The sequence below is a fragment of the Triturus cristatus genome, chromosome 1_2 (assembly GCF_964204655.1).
Source record: "Triturus cristatus chromosome 1_2, aTriCri1.1, whole genome shotgun sequence".
Lineage (NCBI taxonomy): Eukaryota > Metazoa > Chordata > Amphibia > Caudata > Salamandridae > Triturus > Triturus cristatus.
In genome coordinates this window covers 131,224,569-131,244,194 of record NC_140580.1, presented here as the reverse complement: position 1 = coordinate 131,244,194, position 19,626 = coordinate 131,224,569, and the positions used below count along the sequence as shown (strand labels likewise).

The following is a 19,626-nucleotide window of genomic DNA, read 5'->3' as shown; positions in this document are numbered from 1 at the left end:
TAACTGAAGTGGTCGATATCGCAGAAGTTACGGTCCGCACACAAATTGACATATTGCTGGCTTTTTATGACTTGTATTCCGCATTATACAAAGCACCTCAGGGTATTCTCCCAGATCAAACGGGTGCGTTGCTAGTGTGCGTTGTTTCTGTTTTAAATGGAAGTGATAACAGCGCTTTCATTCCTGCCTGTTTTTCCACTGTACGCTGTAAAGTAGCCAAAGTTGCTTTCTTTGTGAGTGAAAACAATTGGGCTGAATAAGCCAAACTCGCGGAGTCAGAAAGGAAAGAATAAAATCAGTCCTTTTTCACCAGTAAATATCGTCGGATCCAGTCTTCCTGGCCAGCAACCCCGGCGTAGTCAGCCCAGCCCTTGGAAATTGACAGGTGGGGGTAAAGCCCCGTAGCCCAATGGTTGTTGCGCGCCAGTTTTAAATCAACTAGCGGCAGACTCGCCCCATAAAAAAGAATAGAGATGAATTTTATACAAACGGTTATTCAAGAGCAATCTCCTGGCCCTTCAGAACCCCAAAACACTCCTATTACTGTCGTTATGAGAATTCTGTGTTTGAACACAGTCACGTGATTGAAAGAGGTCAGTCTTTAGGAAGACGTTTTTCCCTTTGCAAGAGCAAAGACCTATGCATAGAAAAGGGTCTGTTTATAAAAGAGGCGTACTCTTCTTCGTATGTATCTAGTAGGACTAAGTCTTTCTTTTTTTTATTCTACAGTAGGGAGTGGGTATTTTTTTCATTTCTATGACACAGGCCTCGCCGTCAAGTTTGAGACTAAAAGACTGCTTCGCGGGGGTTTTCTTCCAGAGACTCTTTACGCTTACGGCAGAGCTTTCTTTATTCTGCGCTTATTTGTCCCTGTTGTGGGTTCCTCACACTGCTGTTGTGTTTTTTCGTTAGGTGTTCCGAAAAGAGTTGGAATAGCTATGAGCCTTGACAGCCTATTTCAACATATCCTGCTCACAGAGCAGCAGGCCCAGAAGAAAAGAAGACTGATGCAGGAAGGTAAGTGCGACTCACAGGGTCGAGCAACCCCGTCCAACCAGTCAATAAGCAGTAGGGAAATTAAACACATGAATAAATACCGTTTTAAAATGATAGTGGAGTAGAGTAATTTTGATTTCATCCTGAGATACCGTAGGAGTGCATTATAATCATGTGTAGGTGGCACCTGAATATTTTCGGTGTGGTTAACGTAACTAAGAGAAAATGGGGTATTGCATATTTAAACAACTCCATTTAAAGTGTTTATAAAACGTGTATTTAGAAATGTATTTAGTAAATGTTTCTGTTGTGCTGATATATTAATACTCAAAGAGAAATGCATCTAACCCTGTCTTATGTGAAGCTAATGCATTAAAATGTGTAGATGTTGTAACTAGAAAATATTAACACTAATGTATTTGAGGATGACAACATTTACATTTATATGAGCATTTATTCATTCATTTAGAAACTGCATTTATTTTGTGTATTTGAAACGTGCATGTATTTTGTAACTCTGTGCACTATTTAAATTGGCATAATTTAGAGGCCTCAAGTACAGCTTGAAACACAAGTTAATGTTTCAAGCCTAACTTCGATTTGCTTTTAACCTTCAATATAGAATGTGTTTTGCTTGCATATTCTGTTTCCACTGCAGGTGTGGACAAAGCTTCATTAGTTAGTAAAAGAAGGTTTTGTGTTTGAGTTAGATATCAAGGTATGAGAAGGTGGAATTTTGCAAGAGGAAACGCTGTAACAACTAAGGAGACCAGTTCATATGGAGGAGGAGAAGAATGGCCAAGGACGAATGAAGTAACAATTTTTTTTTTTTATTTATTTATGCATTTTCAAGAGCAAAACAAAAAGGCAGACATAAATACAGGCAATGTATCATGACATGTGTACAGGTTAAAAGCGATACAACGAAATGGTGGCTTTCGCATTAAAGGCTAAAAAGAATACATTGAGCAATATATCTGTGAACAAATGAAACATCAGAGGTGGCATAATGAGGGTGGCTATTTTGACATACAGTGGTAGCGAACAGTCGTGAGATGGCAAAAGCAAATAACCCACATGGAGAGCTCAGGGAGATGTCACATCATCAGTCTGTGTATTTTCGGATCCCTCAATAGGGTGTGTCAGTAGGTATGCCGTGAGGGGTCCCCAATTGTCTCAAGGGCGGGAAGTGAGAGGTAGCAGTTCAGCAAAGGTGTACATTTGGTCCTGCCAGAATACCATGTCCTAGATCCAGTCCTTGAATTTAGGTTTGGCGAGGAGGAGGCTAAATGAGACAAATTTCCGGTGCTTTACTGCTAGGGCCTCAGTGTATCCAAGGAGAGCAAAAAGGGGGGGTAGGGAAGGTGTAGCGAGGTAATTTGTTCCAAGGCCGCAAGCACACGGGACCAATACTCCTGCACAGCAGGGCAATCCCAGGCTAAGTGAAGGAAGTCCGCCCCTGCAATTCCACACCGGTCGCATCTGTCATTGTCACACAATTTGAAGCGGTGGAGTCTAGTAGGTGTATAATATGTGCGTGTGTAGAAATTTATAATGGAAGGTACGGAGGCGGCAACTGGACGTGCTGTGTTCCGTCTGCTTGCAGCAATAGGTCCACTGCCCCTCAGTAATGTCCAGTTCCAATTCTACTGACCATTTGTCCCTAGCAGTAGTCTGCATGATGCTCTGAGTGGTGTACAGAGTGTGGTATAGGGAAGAAACCAGATGGGGCTCCACATCTTCATCTAATATAAGGCATAAAGGAGTAACTTCCGGGGGTTCCGGAGGGAAAGTGGGGGTATGTTCCTTAAGTCCCTGGCGCAATCGGATATATCAAAAAATATTCATGGGGGAAGGTGATTGTGTGGAGAAAAGTTGTTGCGAGGTGCGGAATGTACCATGAAGGTAGAGGTCCCCCCAGGTTTTAATGCCATATTTGACTTGAGTTTTCCTAAACACGCCTTCCTGTAGGACAGGCATTTTCGGGTGATACACCAGGGGAAGTCGGGGTGAATATAGCATGGGGGCCTGTGTGCTGGCAACAATGTGTTGCCATGCCTTCACAGTACTGATGATTGGGGATGGGTCAGTAGCGCGCGGTGCAGTATCGGTGAATATGGCACCCTCTAAGGGGATGGGATCGGATAACCAGTGTTCGGCGGCCACGTGAGGCATGTATCTGGGGGGTGGAACCAGAAGTGTGCATAATGTGTGAGAGAGATCAGAATATGGCATAGGGGACATCGGAGAGCTTTGTCCTGGCGGTATTGTGTAATCTTGGCAAGCGAGTGGCTCGACCTCAAGGGCGAAGAGGAGAGGGGAGAGCGGGCATCCCTGCCGGGTTCCGTGGGAGATGAGAAAGGATGGGGGGCGTGGTCATTGACAAGGACCTGAGCTTAGGGTTTGGTGTAGAGCAGGCGCACCCAAGGTATAAATCCCCGCGGCATGCCCATGTTTTGCGGGATTACAAAAAGGTAGTCCCATTCGACAGAATTGAACGCCTTTGTGGCGTCAAGAAATACAGCAGCCAAGGGTATCTGTGGGTCTACCATACGGAGGGTGAAGATTCGCCCACCCCGGGATGAAGCCAGCCTGGTCAGGAAGAACTAACTTGTCCATTAACAAGCTGAGGCGGTTAGCTAGGACTTCTGCGAGAATTTTTGTATCCGTGTTAAGTAAGGACATGGGCCTGTAAGAGTCACAGCAATCTGCTGCTTTACCGGGCTTCAGGAGGGACGAGATCAATGCCAACCTCATGGAAGGGGGGAGACAGCCGAGCTCTTGCTCCTCATTGAAAACGAGTTTGAGGATTGGGAGTAGTTGGACAATATACGCCTTGTAGAAATCAATAGGGAGGCCATCCGATCCTGGGGCCTTGCCAGATTTTATCTGCATTATCGCCTCATGTAGTTCATTGTTCTCAAAGGGTGCAGCAAGGAAGTCCCGCTGTGCATCACCAAGCCAGCCAAGGGTGATATCCTGCAGGAACGGGGTAAAATCAGGAGGTTCTTCTCGGCAGGTGTCATATAGGGCTGTATAGAATTTAGTAAAAGTGTGTAGAATATCTTGGCTGTCTCTGTGTCGCACGCCAGCAGAGACTTTAACCTCAAGGACGTAATTAGCAAATTTAGGTTGGCGAATAGTTTGTGCCAGCTGTCTTCCAGGGCGTTCTCCCTCACCATACCTACGCGCATTGTAGTATTTCCCCCGAAAGCGTGACTCCGAGTCAGCCGTCTCTTTATATTCCGTGAGTTTTTCCCAAAAGGTCGCGATAGTTGGGCCCGAGTTTACCCGCCGAAGGTCAGCCTCCAGGAGCTTGAGTTCTCCCTCCAGCCGGTGAAGAGTGCGGTGCAGATCTCACAAAACCCCAAAACTTTTAGCCATGCAGACCCCGCGAATTGTGACCTTAAAGGCCTCCCAGACCACACCCACCGAGGGAACCGAATCAATGTTGACCTTAAAGAAATTGGTGATTTCCTCCCCGATCTCCGCCCTAAAAACCGTGTCTACCAATGCCTCAGGCACGATTTTCCAGGATCGAGGAGCGGACTGAGAATTAGGCAGGGCGATCGTTATAAGGACCGGTGAATGATCAGAGTAGGTCCTGGCTAGGTGTGAGGCTTGCCTGAGCCAGGAGGCAGCCCTCCAGGAGACCACCCAGTAATCCAGGCGAGCCCAAGAAGTGTGTAGGGCAGTATAGTGGGTGCCTTCTCTTTGTTCAGGGTGGATATGGCGCCAAGCGTCTGTGAGCCCGTGAGCCGCTAGTATATCCTGTATGACTGCTTGCGTTTTGGTATGATGAGTGGGGGATGGGTTAGATCTATCGACTGCCGGGTTGAAGGCGGAATTGAAATCACCCCCCCCCCAGATGACATGAGTAGATCCTACCTGTAATATGCGACCCCACAATGTAGTATAGAAATCAGGGTCATCAATATTTGGTCCGTAACTACAGACGATAGTGACCAACTGGGTTCAAAACATGCCCCAAAGTATACAGCTGCGCCCCATGTGATCCTGCTGTATACCCCCCAGAGCAAAAGGCACGTTCCGTTTAACCAAAATCACTACGCCTCTGGAGTAAGTGGAGTAGGCGGAAAAAAACAGTGTCATGGCCCATTTGTTAGCGAATGTAGGGGAGCGGGCTGGATCCAAGTGGGTTTCTTGGAGAACCGGGGTATGTTTTTCAAATTTTAAAATGACTGAATCCTGTCCTGAGTTCTTCTCTTTATGCCATACTGGAATTGTGACTAGGTGGGTGGTTGTGTTCATAGTAAACCATATGATCAGAGATCTGTCTGTACACTCTGACATCACACATTTTGTTTATTATAGAGCGGGGCTCCCTTCCCTGAGTTGTATCCAGGTTGAGGTGAGGGTGTCATCCAAACTATTTGGGTAAGTGCAGGACCCATACTTTTGGGGTTAGCATTTTTTATGTTTTATAAATATATTACCTGCATTACTAGAACTGTATATATGTAGTGACCCTTTCTGACCAGGAGAGTTGTTGTTTTTTATCTCCCTCAGATGGACCCAATAAATACTGAACACCTGGATCATCGGTGTAGTATTATTACTATTATTTTGTTCAATTTGAGCACACCACAGCAGTAGCTTTATCTTTCACCCGGTCCTGAAGAAAGCCCAGATCCTTGTATAGATCCCAAGGGCTGAAACATGTCGACCTATTCTAAGAGTAGTGTTGAATCTCCACTACTCTACCTTATGCACTTTTTAAATCCTGACAGTGAAACCTACACAGTAAAGTCTTTTTTGGTATTCACTAGCCAGTTTTAACTTCACCACTAGTTTTCTCACCACTAGTTTTCTCACCACTGATTCTCTCGCACTGCTCTCTTTTACCTCACTCACAGTATAAGGAACACTACTCCTTGTACATACAGCCTCATCCTCGCTGAATAAAATCCCTGGACTCCTCCCTCTTAGTGAGGGGGTTGTAGCCCCCTCTGGAACTAGCTTTTTCCACTGGAGGAACGAACGCGATGATGAAGCATGTCACCTCTTGGTGAGTGAGGGCTCCAGTCCCCTTTCGGGATTAATCCTGTGGGGATTCAATTCACCTGCCTTGGTCTTTTGTGTTCACTACCTTCTTAGACCCGAGATGACCTCTGTGTTTACTTAGTATATGGGGAAACTTCATCTTGCTCGTCTATAAACTTTTTCCCTTTGACCCCCCCTAATTCCTGTTGTTTATACGTTAGTGCGGCCGCGGGTCTTTTAATTTGAGGCTCCACTACTGTTTCGAGCCCCTTTTCCGCTCCACTACATTCTTCCTGTCCTTCCCAGTATTGGCATATTAAAGTAACTCACTACACACACCAACATGTCAGAACGACAGGGCTTAGCATTCGATGAGACAATAGCTGCAGATATATTATCAACACCTAGCATAATAGATTCTGGTCCTACAACTAGCAGTACTATGAACGATGAATGGACTAAACTTCTAGTCCTTAAACGATCACACTCTAGCACCTACATTCATGGGGCAATCATGACCGAATATTTGAGAGCAGACTGTGCACCAACGGGCCTGATTGTAACTAATGCCCCAAGACTATTCCTTGAAGATAAGATTTTCCTGAAAGACTGGTCCCTCATTGCCTGGCGCTGCACGAGGGATTGGCTTATCTTAATTATCACTACAGCCAAAAGAATAGCAGACTCAATATTAGTTGAAATTCAGATCCTTGAATCACAAATCAAATCTGCTATAGTCACAACGGTCTACAATAAGCAGGCCAAAGAAACAGACAAAACTAACAAAGACTACAGAGATGCAGTCTTAACTAGCAAGATCACCAAATTTAAGAAAGACTTGGCCAAATTCTCTCTTGAGAGGGTTTACCCTACACCAGCGAGTCCTACAAACCTCCACAGTTTAACCAAAGAGGCAAACGCTATGGCTCTAATTACTCAACCTCTGCCAGTGAAGATGGTTCATCTGATTCCGATACGACCATCTATGACAATCAGGGAGGCAATAGAGGTCCAAGGAGAGGCAGAGGTGCTTTCTACGGGCCGGCACCCCTACAATGGTGGCCCCCGAGACCCTTTGGTTACCAACAACCGCCTTTTCAACAACCCATGTTCCCCTTCCAACCATACAATAACACAATGCCCAACCAGCCTTTTTTAGGGCAAGGCCAAAACCGATCGAAAGGACGCAGAAGAAATCAACAGGCCAATGTTCACTGGAACCCCCACCGGCCTCAAGGACACGGAGCAATCTGAAAACACCAACGGGACCAGGGATGAGCAGTGATCCTCAATAGTTGTGAATCTCAGCCAACGGGAGCTGACTGAGATCGAATATTCGGCATTGGAGAAAGGATTGGGCTTTGTTCCCACTGCCAGGGCTGATCCTTTCACTATAAGACAAGATTTGGCAGGTTTTTTCTGCAAAATTAGACTACAGGCCTTCTTCAAAGGCCACCCTGAACCAAGGGATGACGCTAACACCAACACTGGGCTCAGACCAAAGTCCACCTTTAATCCATCTAACCAGATGACTCCACCGGAGATTATCGCTTTTGAGAAAGCGGTCCTACATGACACAGAAACCATCATGAATACCAACACGAGACAATTTCAGAACCTCCCCAGAGCAGAACGGATGGCTTTACAGACATTAGCCAAAGAGGATTACATCGTTATCAAACCCGCAGACAAAGGTGGAGCAACTGTCATCCTTGACACTGAAGTCTATAGAAGAGAATGCATACGCCAGCTTGAAGACAGACAATATTACCGTCCCCTCAAGATGGATCCCACGAAAAGGCTCACTACCACCATCAAGGACCTTGTCAACGAAGCCAAGGAAGCTGGATGGATAACCAACCATGAGGCCACCTACCTGGTTACAGTACATCCGGTTACACCGTACTTTTACGTGTTACCCAAAATACACAAAGGAAGAATACCGCCACCCGGTAGACCCATTATCTCCGGGATAGGCTCCCTACTTGAACCCCTATCCACCTTTGTTGATGTGTTTCTCAAACCTATCGTACAGAAGATGCCAACATTTGTGCAAGACACTAAGGATCTACTACGCCTACTACATGATATGCCGTTCAACCAAGAAGAAGAAGAACTCTTGGTGTCTTTTGATGTAGAGTCGCTATACACGTGCATCCCTCAAGAGGAGACACTGGCTACCATCAGGTCTCTGCTAGAAGCCGAACACCTAGACTCCATCACTCCGTTGGATTTTATCATGTCTTGTGCAACTATTGCAATGAAGGAGAATTTCTTCAAATTCGAAGATGGGTTGTTCCTACAAACATCAGGTACATCTATGGGCAGTGTTTTAGCCCCTAGCCTGGCGAACCTCTATGTACACCGGTTCGAACAAACTGAAAAGCTTCATCCGACTAATCACATAATAGTATGGAAGAGGTACATCGACGATATTTTTGTGGTCTGGCGAGGGACACCCAAGACCGTCGTGGATTTCATTACAAGACCAGAGGCTACATTATGCATTAATCCTTTTAATGCGTCACAGACAGCCGCACTACATCACAAAGAAAGGAAACAGTTCTAGAATGTAGTGCCCAGGATACAAATGGCATGAGACAGAAACAGACTGCCTCTTTTAAATGCGGCTCACAGGCAGATAAGTAACATTTACTCTACCTCTTGCTGTATTGCTTATTGTTATTCATTTAATATCTTTAAAGGGGATTTACTGTTAATAACTACTTTAGTTTCCGTCTTCTTCATGACTCTAACTACCCTGACTGGTTTTCTTATTCCTAAAGGTACATTTTCTAACCTTCGCCTTTCCCTGTAGCGTTTCACTCGCACCGATAACGATCCTGGGCTCAACCCCCCCCCCCCCCCCTTCCCCTTAATACCGATCGACCTCCTATTAAGGTTGTCGATCCTCCTTTAATTTCGCGTATTTTCACCAATTTTCAAGGGCATCGTAATCTAACCGCCACTTCATTTCAACACACTATTTTGACATTAGTACCCTGTTTTTGGGCTTACCTAGTCTAATTTCCTCGATCCTCCTCTTGTTTTGGGCTTACTGACGCGCTCGCATCAATCGGAGCGAGCGCGTCATATTTTCGAGGAATGCACCTTGGAAACGGTGCACGTTTGCGGTCCCTTTCCCCGTGTTCCTTCCTCTAACCATGACGCGTCCCTGGCAACAGCTGATCTCGCCCGAGAGCTTCGATCAGCTGTTGCTGCCACGGATCGCGCCTCAACGGATTTGTTGCTTTATTCAAACAAACGATAACCCTTCAGGCCCATCTTTCAAAGGATTTAGCAGATCTATCGAAATTATCCAATTAATTACCACCTAAATCGTTTTTCCCGGACTTTAAAAAAAAAAAAAAAAGGGGGAGAGAACCTAATACTTTCCTTTGCCACTCAAAAAAAAAAAAAAAAGGGGGAATAAAAGGGAGAGAGCCTAACAATAAACTGCTCTATTTTAACATACAATTCAAGTATGTCAGATCTTGACTCGGATGATGCTACTGCTAGCTCACCCCTCCATGACAATGACTCATTCAAACATTTTTTTACAGAAGGAAATGCGCTCCTGCATGTTATCAACCTTCAAAGAAGTTCTCTCTTCTTAAAGGCCTCTACCCTCTGGTCATGATGACCCTACCCTCGACCTTACAAGTCATGGGAAAAAGAATAAAAAACTCAAACACTGTGCACATCCTTATGACTTTACTTTAAGAGGTCGCAGTACCTCAGCTGACCCTCCTGGTCTTAACTCCCTGGGAGGCCCCAGCGCCTCAAATGAGAACATCGCCGCTCGCGGCTTAAACCTGATTGGTGCCCTTAGCGGTACAACATTGACTGGTACCCCTCGCGGTACATCCCGTTATGACGGGAAGGATGTTGCAAACTCTGATTCAGAGGAAGAAGATTTCAATAACCCCTACGACGAATTCGTCTTAGACCTTGACGTCCCTAACCAAGACCTAGATCTCAACCCTGGCGAAGGAGAATCACCTTCCTCTTCTGATAATATCATCTTAAATCCCTTAGGAGAGGAAATGTTCTCCCCCCTAACAATTTCTCACCCTAACAGCTCTAAGTGGTTTCCCCAAGAACACGTCTCTAAGTTCATTAGGAGATGGCTGAGGAACTCCCTGGAAAGGGAAACCAGGAATACCCTCAAATCTGAGTGCCCGAGACCCACCATCCATGATAAGGTCTCCCAAACCCCCAACCTCGACCCCGACCTAATCACATTTTTATTTAAATTAGGGAAAGACCCTAGAAAGGGTCTGGAGAGAGCTCTCAAGAGCTGCCAAGACCACCTCCTTGACGTACTCGGGCCCCTTACCCATAAGATCTTGGATCTTGCAGAGGAATCTCATATTTCTAATACGCCTCTTGATACCAATCTTATCCGAGGTTGGAGCCAGAGAGCTATCGTCCTCCTTGGCAACGCCAACTCGAGCCTGAATATCGAAAGGAGGAGAACTATTCTGTCCAAGATTAATCCTAAACTCAGCGATCTGGCAGAAAAAGAACCTTCAGAAAACCCTAAAGGTCTTCTCTTCGGGGAGGACATGATCAAGTCCATCGGCAAATACGTTGCCACCTTTACCGCCCTCGACAGGGCTCAATCTAATATGAAACGTGTTTTCAACACAAGCCTTTTTGGTCAGGCCGGAAGAAGGGGCCGTTCTTTCGGCCGCAATTCACAGCGGCCCTTTTCCTCATTCAGAGGTTCTGGCAGAGGCTTCTACCCTTCAAACCAACAATTCTTCACCCGCCGAGCCAGGGGAAGACCTCGTAATAGAGGCTACAGATCCCGCGGAAATCAAAACATCTCAAATACTGCAAGTAAGTCTTCCTCCTCTTTTTCCTTCTTCCCAAGTAGGGGGCAGGCTAAAACTCTTTTATCACGTTTGGGAGTCCCTAACTCAAGACCCTTGGGTTCTAGAGACCGTCCAGGGTTTCAAAATAGATTTTTTAGAAATTCCCTTTCAACGTCATTCCCCGAATCCTCTAATCCTTTCTGTCGATCACCAGAAGATCGTCGAAGAGGAAATCTCTTCAATGCTAAAAAAGGGAGCTATCATAGAGGTACCTTGGTCATCAAAACATTTATCAGTACCCTTTTCTTAGTTCAGAAAAAAGACAAGGGTTGGAGACCAGTTATAAATCTTCGAGAGGTGAACAAATATTTAGTTTACAGACACTTCAAGATGGAGGGTATTCATCTTCTAAGGGACCTTCTCTTGAAAGGAGACTGGTTGGTCAAGCTAGACCTCAAGGACGCCTACTTTACGATTCCGATGGCAGTAGAACACCAGCCCTTCCTTCAGTTTACTTGGAAGGAGCGTCTATACCAGTTCAAAGCTCTCCCTTTCGGTCTCTCTTCCATACCCTGGTGCTTTACCAAAATAATGAGGACTATTGTCTCTATTCTAAGAGAGAGGGGTATCCGGCTCATTATTTACCTAGACGACATTCTTATTATGTCTCAAGTCTTCTCCCAAATTCAGAAAGATCTTGTTACCTCCATCCACCTTATCGAAAGCCTCGGCTTCATTATAAACAGAGAGAAATCCATCCTTACACCTTCAAAATCCCTCGAATTTCTCGGCTTCACCGTAGATACCTCGAACTGTCTCCTCCTTCTCCCTCCCAAGAAGATCGCCAAGATCCGCAAAGAAATCAGGTATGTCCTAAGAAAAGATTCTTTAACTCTTCGAGAGTTAGCCCGTCTTCTTGGTCTCCTCTCTTCCAGCATTCAAGCTATCTTTCCTGGGCCTCTGAACTACCGTGCCCTTCAGAGAATAAAGAGGAAAGCTCTGAATTCTGGTCTCTGGTACGAGGATTCTGTGACTCTCGACCAAGAAGGGAGATTAGAACTCTCTTGGTGGCTAGAGAACCTGGACGCGTGGAATGGCAAAGCAATTTTCGGTTCTGTCCCGGAATTTGTCTTGGAATCGGATGCAGGCCTCCATGGTTGGGGCGCTCGTTTCCTCGATCAGAACACCGGTGGCGCATGGTCCTCTTCGGAATCCTCCCACCACATACATTTCTTGGAACTGACAGCTGGATTATATGCTCTAATGAGCTTCAAACACTCTCTTCAAGGCAGATCTGTCCTCCTCAAGATGGACAACGTCTCTGCAGTATCCTATATCAACCGCCTTGGCGGAACCAAATCTGCAGATTTATCCGCCTTAACGAAGAAACTTTGGATGTTCTGTCTAGAACACAAGATTTCCCTGAAGGCGGAATATCTGCCAGGGAAGTCGAATCTTGCTGCAGATTGGAACTCAAGATTCCTCTCAGATCGTTCAGATTGGAAGCTCAATGTGAACATTTTCAACACCCTTTCTCTCTTTTGGGGTCCACTAGATGTGGATTTATTTGCAAGCAGATTAACTTTCCAACTCCCGAAATATTTCAGTTGGATGCCAGACCCGGGAGCCCTAGTGGTGAATGCCTTTCTTCAACCCTGGTCAAGCCTCCGAGCTTACGCATTCCCTCCCTTTGCAATGATTCAAAGAGTCCTACAGAAGGTCAAAATAGACCAATGTCGCTTGATCCTGATAACCCCATTTTGGCTCTCTCAGCCCTGGTTCCCCACCACACTCGAACTTTCTTGCGACATCCCCTTCCTCATTCCAGCGGAGAAGGGTCTGGTCACCAACGCAGACGGAGAAGATCACCACCTAATCTCTTCAGGGAATTTGAACCTTCTTGCTTGGAAAGTGTCAGGCAATCCAACGAACTGTCTGGCCTTTCGTCATCAGCTCTGTCCCTCCTCGGAGAATCTTGGGCACCCGGAACTCATTATAGATACAACAACATTTGGAAAAAATGGGTTTGTTGGTGCATGGAGAGGGACTTGGATCCCTTGGAGGCTCCTATCGTCAATATAGTTAACTTCCTAGTAGAACAATTCGACAGGGGTTTATCTTATAGATCTATTAATTGTTATAGATCCGCAATTTCTGTAGGACACTCTCTGGTCAATGGTAAAACGGTAGGTAAGAACAATATTATTTGTTGGGTAATGAAAAGCATAAGACTTAAAAGACCTCCCAGACCTAAATACAATTCCATGTGGGATGTTAAAGCTATCTTAGACCTTTTCTGTTCCTGGCCAGATAACGCATACCTTAACAGGAAATACCTTTCTTTTAAACTCGCTACTCTCTTATGTTTAATCTCTTGTCGTAGAGTTTCAGATGTTAAATCTCTGGATATTTCTCATAGATCTTACGATATGTGTGGTGTTAAATTTGACATATTTAGAAGAACTAAGACCATGTCAGATTCCATTTTCTATCCTCGTTTTGACCTTTGCAAGAAATTGTGCGTCTTAGACTGTATGAGAGAATATGACTTGAGAACGAAAGACCTTCGTCCTCCAGATGCCAATCAACTCCTTATCTCTTTTGTTAAACCCTTTAAACCAGTTGCCTCCTCCTCCATCTCTAGATGGGTCAAATGTGTAATGAATCTAGCTGGAATTGATCTTTCTAAGTTCCAAGCTCATTCTCTCAGAGGTGCTATGGCAAGCAAATCCTTCTGGTCCGGAGGTAAGTTGGATGATATTCTTAAAGCAGCAGACTGGTCTAATGCCTCAACCTTCGCTCACCACTACTGTAAACCTATCGAACACATATCGGATGTAGTACTTCATGGCTACCAACATGCATAATGTATCCTCCGGTCTTGTAATGAAATTGCGATTCTCCTATTAACATGACTAGAGAATCTGGATTTCATTAAAGACACGGAGGCTATCATTATCCCTCCCTTCTGCTCCACTCCCTTGGTTGGTATTTTGTTGAACTATGTATTTTAAGCTATGTTCTTTCATGATGTTCTGAAACCATGTTCTCTTGTTGATGTTTAGCTTTTGCTTATCAATTGTGTCTTTCGTACTATTTTACCCTTTCTACATCCGATCTCTCTTTTCTTTCAGATATTTCTTCATAATCATCTATCCTCCAGCCTCCTTTCGGACTCGTTGTTACCTTCAATTTCAAGACCAAGTTGGACCACTCTTCTGAACTTATTTTCTGTTATTTGCATTTAAAAGAGGCAGTCTGTTTCTGTCTCATGCCATTTGTATCCTGGGCACTACATTCTAGAACTGTTTCCTTTCTTTGTGATGTAGTGCGGCTGTCTGTGACGCATTAAAAGGATTAATGCATAATGATAGCCTCCGTGTCTTTAATGAAATCCAGATTCTCTAGTCATGTTAATAGGAGAATCGCAATTTTCATAGCTGGCTGAATACAAGAAATGAATTTCTGCGCTTTACCTATGAGTTCTCACACACCAGTCTTCCATTCCTAGATGTGACAATCTATCCTGATAATGGGATTTTGTCTACTGAACTGTACCGCAAGTCATGGCAAGGAACTCACTATTGTCCTACCACAGCTTTCATCCCAAAGCCCTTCGGGATAATCTGCCCTCTGGACAATTCTTACGTGTGAGGCGCAACTGCTCTAGTGTGGAGAAATATGAAGAACACGCTAGATCACTGTCCACACAACTGAAAGACAGGCAATATCCCCACAGCATCATACGCAAATGCAGGAAGAGAGCACTCAACAATCACAGAGAAGCTCTTATTGAGGTAGCACCACCTAGAGAAACACAACAGCGCTTGACATGTGTAAACACATTCTGTGGTTTCTCCAACCAAATCAAGAAAACCATCCTCAAACACTGGCGCATCTTGAACATCGGACCCACATCACTGCCACTATTTTTCAAACGTATGGGGAACATAAAAGACATGCTGGTGCACACCAGACCCCTGCCCAAACAGACACAGAACCAGTTGTCCTTATGGGGCCTGCCTGCAGTTAAAGGGCATTTCCCATGTGGTTCTTGTGCCGCGTGCCCACAAACAAAACAGACTACAGAAATTGACATAGGCACCAACAGACCATGATCTCTCATGAAACACACTAATTGCAATAGTGACAAACTGATCTACATGATCACATGCCCTTGCCTGATGCGGTACATAGGCATGACAACGAGAAAGGTGAAGACAAGAATTCTGGAACATAAAAGCAATGTGAGATGCAAGAAAAGTTCAACTAAGATGACCAATCACTTCATTACACAAGGACACACTGAGAATGACATTAGTTGGGTGGTACTAGAGAAACCAACTATTCCCCCTCATATCAGTGACATTCATCAATTCTTACTGATCAGAGAACAACGATGGGTACACAAACTACGTACTGATGCCAATGGACTGAATGATGACATACCCTGGCTTCTATTGTAGATGTATCCTACTACTGATCTGTTACATCACAACATAAGATACAGCACACATGATTTCCAGTGGTTGATTCTCCTCTACCAATGCTTTGTATCCGCACCCTACTCTGAGGCGCACCACTCAATCATTCCTCAAATTTACACAAGGTTGTGCTTAATATAACATCTTTTGGAGATGATTCTATTGTTAATCTGCTTCTTGGGCTATGATTAGTGTCTTTGACACTGCACATGCGCAACACTACAGCAGAATTTTTTTGATCGTTTCTTTGATCGTTCACACTGTGGAACTATCCCCCTCTCTTTAAGCAATGCCTTACTCCATCATTGCCATTTAATTTCATTCTATTTAATTTAATTTAATTTATTTTAATTTTGAGTATTTTTCTTCAGGCTTTGAATAAGTATGTCCTTCACTAAGCATGCTCACTCATCGCGCTATGAATAAGTGTCTCCTTCACTGAGCATGCCCACTCACCGCGCTATGAATAAGTGTCTCCTTTACTGAGCATGCTCAGTCATGACAGGGTCTCATTCTTTAAGCCAGACGATATACTTGGCCACCTCAGAGTCCTGACTGACACAGGTGGGAACAATTCACTGTCTTCCACTCACTATATAAGCGCAGAGCTGGCCAGCCGTTCGGTACCTCCGGTCTCAACTCATTGACCACCCCGGGGTACCGACAGACAGGTAAGCTTTGCACTTGGAATTTAGATACTCTCTCCTTACATTAACCCCTTCCCTGCTCATGACGGAGCCGCTCCGTCATGAGCCACGGTTGCCGTGTGCTCATGACGGAACGGTTCCGTCATGTCACGGCCGTTGGCGGCCGCTCCGCCTACGCGGCGCTGTTTCCCCGCCTGTGTGGGGGGACAACGCAAATGGGCGGAGTCATGACGGAACCGTTCCGTCATGAGCACAGCTCAACCGTGGCTCATGACGGAGCGGCTCCGTCATGAGCACAGCGCCACCGCGCTGCCCCCCCGCACCCCCCAGCGCCGCGGCGGAATTCCCGCCGCGGCGAAAGGGTTAACAGAGCTAACAGTTTCTCTATTTGTTTACCAAAATAATTATTATTTATAATTTTTTTTCCTTTTCTTCAAATTTTAAAATGACTGAATCCTGTCCTGAGTTCTTCTTTTTATGCCATCCTGTAGTTGTGACTAGGTGGGTGGTTGTGTTCATAGTAAACCATATGATCAGAGATCTGCCTGTACACTCTGACATCACACATTTTGTTTATTATAGAGCGGGCCCCCTTCCCTGAGTTGTATCCAGGTTGAGGTGAGGGTGTCATCCAAACTATTTGGGTAAGTGCAGGACCCATACTTTTGGGGTTAGCATTTTTTATGTTTTATAAATGTATTACCTGCATTACTAGAACTGAATATATGTAGTGACCCTTTTTGACCAGGGGAGTTGTTGTTTTTTTATCTCCCTCAGATGGACCCAATAAATACTGAACACCTGGATCATCGGTGTAGTATTATTACTATTATTTTGTTCAATTTGAGCACACCACAGCAGTAGCTTTATCTTTTACCCGGTCCTGTAGAAAGCCCAGATCCTTGTATAGATCCCAAGGGCTGAAACATTTCGACCTATTGCGAAGAGTAGTGTCGAATCTACACTACTCTACCTTATGCACTTTTTTAATCCTGACAGTGAAACCTACACAGTAAAGTCTTTTTTGGTATTCACTAGCCAGTTTTAACTTCACCACTAGTTTTCTCACCACTGATTCTCTAGCACTGCTCTCTTTTACCTCACTCACAGTATAAGGAACACTACTCCTTGTACATACAGCCTCATCCTCGCTGAACAAAATCCCTGGACTCCTCCCTCTTAGTGAGGGGGTTGTAGCCCCCTTTGGAACTAGGTGTTTCCACTGGAGGAACGAACCCGATGATGAAGCATGTCACCTCTTGGTGAGTGAGGGCTCCAGTCCTCTTTCGGGATTATCCCTGTGGGGATTCAATTCACCTGCCTTGGTCTTTTGTGTTCACTACCTTCTTAGACCCGAGATGACCTCTGTGTTTACTAAGAACCGGGGTATGTACCTGATGTCTGTCCAGATATGTGAGTATTTGCCTGCGTTTCCGGGGATCACGAAGACCCCTAGCGTTCCAAATAATTAAATTAAGGTGTAGAGGCTCTGCGTGAGATAGCATGTCCGTTTACAATAAGAAGGGGTAAAATACATCCTGCACTGAGTGTTATACAATGCGCCTTGCAGTACAGTGCCTGTTTCTGCCAGTGAACAAAAAGAGCAATCCAAACAATTATCACTACCCCTCCCAACACCCCCACCCACAACGGCACCCCAAATGTGCCGGTAGTACCACCATAACCCAGAACTACTAATACATTCCAACAGTGCAATAGGAAAAAAGTCATTGTTCAATAAGTTCTTCTTGAGGGGAATGCCCATGTGAGGGTACGCCAGTGGGCAACGAGGCCTCCCCCGTCAATAGTATATGGGGGAGGGTTACTTGGCTAACATGGATAGTAGGTTAAAGTAACGCCTACAACGAAGGATTGTTTTGGGGCAGAGAGGTCAAGCAACAGATGAGAGACATAGCATGCCAGCAACATTAAGAAAGGAGTTATAACAATAACCAATGAAGTGATACATCAGGAAGCATGCAACTTCAGCATTTATCTGTAATCGAACAACAAGCAGAATAGAGTTCAAGCACGTCCGGAGCAGGAACGGATGAGGTGACACTCATCGCCGCCTCCCTTCCAGAGTCCCCACTGAAAGGGACCGGAAATGCATCAAGGCAAGGTAGTCTCAGAGTGTCAGTGAGAATCACCAAAGTGGACAGTCATCACGTGAAGAGATGAGTGCCTGCAGACTAATATGGGTGTAGTCAATCAGCAGACAAGGATGGAGATTGTGAAAGGCGGTCTGGAGCATCCCTCGCCGAAGTGTTCTTCTTCACAGTACGGTGAAAGTCTTCTACTTGCTGACTGCTCGTGAAAAAATGCTGTTTGTCTCGGTAGGTGACTCGCAGTCGGGCGGGGTACAATAGAGCGTATTCAATCTGTAGTTTGCGTAGTTTCTGCTTGACTGGTAGAAATTTACGCCGGGCCTCCTGCACAGCCAACATAAAATCGGGGTAAATCGAAAAGTTTGCGCCCATTGAATTGTACGTTTTGGGGATCTCTGGCTAATTTCAATGCGGCGTCTCGATCCCTGTAGTTTAGGAGGCGAGCGACTATCAGCCGTGGAGTGGCCCCAGGGGCCGGGCAAGGTCCCAGGGAGCGGTGAGCTTGTTCCACAATAAACTGGGAGGAGAAGTCGTCCGCTCCAAGGGTGGTGCGCAGAAGGCGCTCAATGAAATCGTCCATTCGGCCTGTGTTTGTACTTTCAAGTATGCCAAAGGCTTCCAAATCTTCATTTTTGGCTGCTATGATCTTGAGGAGTTTTTCCATTTGTGCCACCTGTTGCGTCACCTGAGAAGTAGCGTCCTCCGCATCAGAAATGCGTCTCTCTGCCTCCTTCAATCGTTCGCCATGTTTCTCCACTTTTAGGACAATATAGTCCATGCGGGTGTTCATGGAGTCCATTTTGTTGGAGAGATCAGTCAAACTATGCTACATTGCCAAGAGGAGAGACTTGACTTCATCAACTGGATTCAGTGGGGTATTAGAAGACGTCGCATCTGCCAGCACCTCCGTTTCGTCAGCATTGGAGCGGGTAACAGTTTTCTTTGTGTCAAAAGGGAGCCTTGTTTGACGGCCGTCAGGTTTCCCCATAATGGAGGTGTCCTGGAAGGAGATTGACTTATGGCAAGTGAAAGTCTCAACTATGGAGTAGGTGTCGGGGGAGTCAGCTCTGGAGGAGGATTTCACAATGTCTTCGATGTGGGAGAGGCAGAGGACCCCGAGCGTGGAGCAGGAGCATCCAGTAGTGACAACGTTGTGGCCCCTGGCAGAGAGGATGCTGGTGTAAGAGCCCAGGAGCGATTACCCGTGCCAGAAGGGGAGGACGAAGGGCACCCACCTCCGTGTCCCAGAAAGAGCAGGCAGTGGAGTTAAAACTAGGGCATGAAATGGTAGCTGGAGGGTTGCAGGCAAGACGGCGGCTCGGCCAGACCCAGTCTCGAAAGCTGGTGTGGCGCAATCCGGTCCCACTCAGAGTCCCGTCCCAATCTCACCCCCAGGCACTGGATGGGCCGCCAAGGGAGGGAAGCAGCTGGCACCAGGAGCGAAGTCACTAGAAGGTATTACGGCCGCAGCGAGGGTGAGCTACCTCAGCCCCACCATTCAAGGGGTTGCGTCTGCACCAACCTGTAGTTTGCGATGGTCTCTGAGGTCCGGCCAGCGGAGTCAGGA

At 45.7% G+C, this 19,626-nt stretch overlaps 2 long non-coding RNA genes across 2 annotated transcripts; one reads left to right on the top strand and one right to left on the bottom strand.

Annotated features, from left to right (window-relative positions):
• Positions 1-800: 800 nt before the first annotated feature.
• LOC146866953 (uncharacterized) lies at positions 801-14,157 on the top strand. The gene is made up of 4 exons (XR_014966015.1): positions 801-1,017; positions 1,707-1,809; positions 5,332-5,394; positions 13,955-14,157. It is a non-coding gene; the product is annotated as an uncharacterized LOC146866953 (long non-coding RNA).
• Positions 14,158-14,751: 594 nt separating this feature from the next.
• Positions 14,752-17,270, bottom strand: LOC146866952 (uncharacterized). Its single transcript, XR_014966013.1, has 3 exons — positions 16,320-17,270; positions 15,788-16,022; positions 14,752-15,742 (listed from the first exon to the last, which is right to left on the bottom strand). It is a non-coding gene; the product is annotated as an uncharacterized LOC146866952 (long non-coding RNA).
• Between the last annotated feature and the right edge of the window lie 2,356 nt (positions 17,271-19,626).